The sequence below is a fragment of the Heterocephalus glaber genome, unplaced genomic scaffold (assembly GCF_053883595.1).
Source record: "Heterocephalus glaber isolate CG9 unplaced genomic scaffold, H.glaber_assembly_v1.0 deba00000122, whole genome shotgun sequence".
Classification (NCBI taxonomy): domain Eukaryota; kingdom Metazoa; phylum Chordata; class Mammalia; order Rodentia; family Bathyergidae; genus Heterocephalus; species Heterocephalus glaber.
In genome coordinates this window covers 40,100,291-40,104,813 of record NW_028258138.1, presented here as the reverse complement: position 1 = coordinate 40,104,813, position 4,523 = coordinate 40,100,291, and positions in this window count along the sequence as shown.

Sequence of the window (4,523 nt, the reverse complement as noted above, 5' to 3'; positions counted from 1 at the left end):
AAATGAATTTTTGGATTGTTTTCTCAAGGTCCATGAAGTATGCTGCTGGGATCTCAATTGGAATTGCATTAAATCTATATAGCAGTTTTGGAAGTATGGCCATTTTCACTATATTAACCCTTCCTACCCAGGAGCAGGGGATGCCTGTCCATTTTCTGATATCATCTTCAACCTCACTTTTCAGAGTGCTATAGTTTTCAGAGAAGAGGTCTTTGATTTCTTTCATTAGGTTGATTTCTAGATATTTCCATTTTTTGGATGCTGTTGTGAAGGGAATTGTTTGCCCTATTTCTCTCTCAGTGATTCTGTCATTGGTGTAGAGGAAAGCTATTGATTTTTGTGTGTTGACCTTGTAACCAGCTACTTGACTGAATTTGGTTATTAAGTCTAGAAGACTTTTGGTGGAGTTCTTTGGGTCTTCTATATAGAGTATCATGTCATCCGCAAATAATGACAATTTGACTTCTTCATTTCCTATCTTTATTCCTTTTATTTCTTTCTCCTGTCTAATTGCCATGGCTAATGTTTCCAGAATTATATTGAACAAGAGTGGTGATAGTGAACATCCTTGTCTTGTTCCTGATTTTAGTGTGAAGGATTTCAGTTTTTGACCATTTAATATGATATTGGCTGTTGGTTTTTCATAGATGGCTTTTATCAGTCTGAGGTAGAGACCATCTATTCCAATTTTTTGTAGGGTTTTTATCATAAATCCTTGTTGGATTTTGTCAAATGCTTTTTCTGCATCTATGGAGATAATCATATGGTTTTTGTCCTTGGATCTATTGATATAGTGTATTACATTGATTGATTTGCATATGTTGAACCATCCCTGCATCCCTGGGATGAATCCCACTTGATCAGGATGTATGATCTTCTTGATGATCTTCTACATTCTTTTTGCCAGTATCTTATTAAGGATTTTTGCATCTATGTTCATTAGTGAGATTGGCCTATAGCTCTCTTTTTCTGTTGGGTCTTTCTCTGCTTTGGGGATCGAGATGATGCTGGCTTCCAGGAATGAATTTGGGAGTATTGCTTCCCTTTCAATTTCATTGAAGAGTTTAAACCACAGTGGCACTAGTTCCTCTCTAAATGTCTTATAGAATTCAGCAGTGAACCCGTCAGGATGTGGGCTTTTCTTAGTTGGTAAGTTTTTAATTGCATTTTCAATTTCATTGGTAGATTTGGTTCATTTAGAATTTTTAGGTCTTCATTCAACTTTGGTGATTCATATGTATCTAGGAATCTGTCCATTTCTTCTGTGTTTTCCATCTTATTGGCTTATAGGTTCTGGAAGTAGGTATCGATGATCCTCTGGATTTCTGCTGGATCTATTGTAATTTCACCCATTTCATTCCTAATTGCATGGATTTGGGCCTTTTCTTTCCTTTTTCTCATAAGGTTGGCTAAGGGTTTGCCAATTTTATTTATTCTTTCAAAGAACCCCAGCTCTTGGCTTCATTGATCTTTTGTATTATTCTCTTAGTCTCCATTGGATTGATTTCTCCTATGATCTTTATAATTTCCTCCCTTGTATGAGCTTTGGGGTTGTCCTCCTCTTCTTTTTCTAGAAGTGTGAGGTTCTGCATCAGGTTGTTTAATTGAGCTCATTCTGTTTTCCTAATATACATATACATTGCTATGAATTTCCCTCATCAGACTGATTTCATTGTGTTCCATGGATTCCTATATGTTGTATTGTTATTGTAATTTAATTGAAGGAACTGTCTAATTTCTTCTTTAATTTCCTCTGTGACCCGTTGGTTATTCAGAAGTGTGTTGTTCAATTTCTGCATGTTTCTGAAATTTTTCCAGTTTCTTTTTCTATGGATCTCCAATTTCATTTCACTATGGTCTGATAATATACAGGGGACAACTTCAATTCCTTTGCACTTACTTAAACATTTTTTACATGTGAGTATGTGGTCTATTTTGGAGAATGACCCCTGTGCAGCTGAGAAGAATGTTTATTCTGATTTTGTGGGGTAGAAGACTCTGTAAACATCTGTTAAGTTCATTTGTTCAAGAGTTCGATTGAGTTCTAGTATTTCATTACTTATTTTTAGTCTAGTTGATCTATCTATTTGTGACAGTGGGGTGTTGAGGTCCCCCACTACAATTGTATTAGTGCATATATGACTTTTCATGTCTGTTAGTATTTGTTTTATATAGTTGGGTGCACTAGTGTTTGGTGCATACATATTTATGATTGTCATCTCTTCCTCTTGGATTGTTCCCTTTACAAGAATGTAGTGTCCTTCTTCGTCTCTCTTAATCAGTGTTGGTTTGAAATCTACTTGATCTGCAAAGAGGATAGTTTCTCCTGCTTTTTGGGGGGTTCCCGTTGCATGGCATATTGTTTTCTACCCTTTAACTTTCAGTCTATGAGTTTCATTTTGAATTAAGTGTGTTTCTTGTATGCAGCATATTGTTGGATTTTGCTTCTTGACATTCTGCCAGTCTATTTCTTTTGATTGGTGAATTGAGTCCCTTAACTTTGATGGTTATAACTGAAATGTATTGACTTGTCATTGCCATGACTTTTTCTTTTTGTTGGGTTCTCCTCCTTTACATTTAGTTTCTTGTCATGCCAGATGGGTTCATTCTGCTTTGCTTCCTGGGGTTGTGATCCTCAATGTCTGTTCCTAGGATATTGTGTAAAAATTTTTGGAGTGCTGATTTGATATTCACGAAGTTCCTAAGGTGCTTTTTGTCATGAAAGTATCTTATTTCTCCGTCAATTTAGAAAGATAGTTTTTCAGGGTACATCAATCTGGGTTGGAGGCTGTTTTCTTTTAGGGCTTGAAATATGTCACTCCAAGCTCTTCTTGCCTTGATGGTTTGTGTTGAGAAGTCTGCTGTGATTCTGATGGGCTTTCCTTTGTATGTGATTTGTTTCTTTTCTCTGACTGCTTGGAGAACTTTGTTCTTCTGCTGAGTTTCTGGAATCTTAACAATTATATGCCTATGTGTAGATTTTTTTTGATCAAGGCTATTTGGAGTCCTATATGCCTCACTTATCTGCATGTCAAATTCTTTTCCTCTGCTTGGGAAGTTTTCTGCCTTTACTACTGTGAAAAGTTTTTTTATGTCATCTGCACTCTCTCCTTTTCCTTCATTGACTCCAATCAGTCTTATGTTATTCTTCTTTACATCGTCTAGCAGCTGCTGGATTGATTTCTTGTGTTCCCTTATAATTTTTCCACAATTTTTCTTTTCCTGGTCATTAATTGCAATCTCATCTTCTATATCTGAAATTCTGTCCTCACATTGGCTCATTGTGCTGTATAGACTTTCAATGGAGTTTTTCATCTCCTGGCAATCTATTTGCATCTGTTTTATGGATTCCATTTGTTTCCTATGTTGGGATTCCATCATGTTCCTCAGCTCCTCTCTAGATTTATTAATCTTGTCTTGCACTAGGGGCACAATTTCTCCTGTTATCTGAGAAATTATTTCTGATTTCATTTTTTCCAGATCCTCTTTTGTTGCCAGTTCAATGAGTTCAGGTGGTTGAGTATCAGAGTGCTCCATCTCATTTTCCTTTGGAGTTGCTGTAGGTGTTCTGGAAGTCTGGTTTTGATACTTATTTATATATTTTCTCATTGTGACTGGGGGGCGTGGGGGGGCTGTTGGTGCCCATGCAGATTGCCTCCTCTGAGCTGGGAAAAGTGGGACAGGGGGCAGGAGTGGTGGGAGGGATTGTGGCCCAGAAGCCCCTTCCTCTGGACCAGGAACAGCGGGACAGAAAGCGGCCCCAAAGCCCTTTCTTGTGGGCTGCGAGTAGCGGGAGGGATGGTGGCTGGGAAGCCCCTTCCTCTGGACCAGGACCATTGGGACAATGGCTCAGAAGCCCCTACCTCTGGGCTGGGAGCAGTGGTTGGATGGCAGCCCCAAAGCCCTTTCCTCTGGGCTGGGAGCGGCAGGACAGACGGTGGCCGGGAAGCCCTGTCCTCTGGACCAGGAGCAGTGGGACAACAGCTCAGAAGCCCCTAACTCTGGGCTGGGAGCAGTGGGATGGATGGCAGCCTGGAAGCTCCTCCCTCTGGGCTGGGAGCTACAGGAGGGATGATGGCTGGGAAGCCCCTTCCTCTGGACCAGGAGCAGTGGTGTTTGGCCCCTTTTTCAAGATAAGGTGGCTAAGTGTGATTAGAGTTGCTTTTGCATTTTCTAATCTGTTCCATTGAGTTACAGGTCTTGTTTTTATGCCAGTACCATGCTGTTTTTAATCAGAGTAACTCCATAGTATAATTTCAAGCCAGAGATTGTGATGCTCCCTGCCTTGCTTTTGTTGCCCAGAATTGTTTTTTCTATTCTAGGTCTCGTCTGGTTCCAAATGAATTTTAAGAATATTTTTTCTAGTTCTGTGAGGTATGCTATTGGTATTTTGATTGTGATTGCTTTAAATCTGCATTAAAATATTGGGAGTATGGTCATTTTCACTATATTCATTCTTCCAATCCTTGAACAAGGGATGTCTTTCCATTTTCTGATATGCTCTTTAATGTCTCTATTCAGAG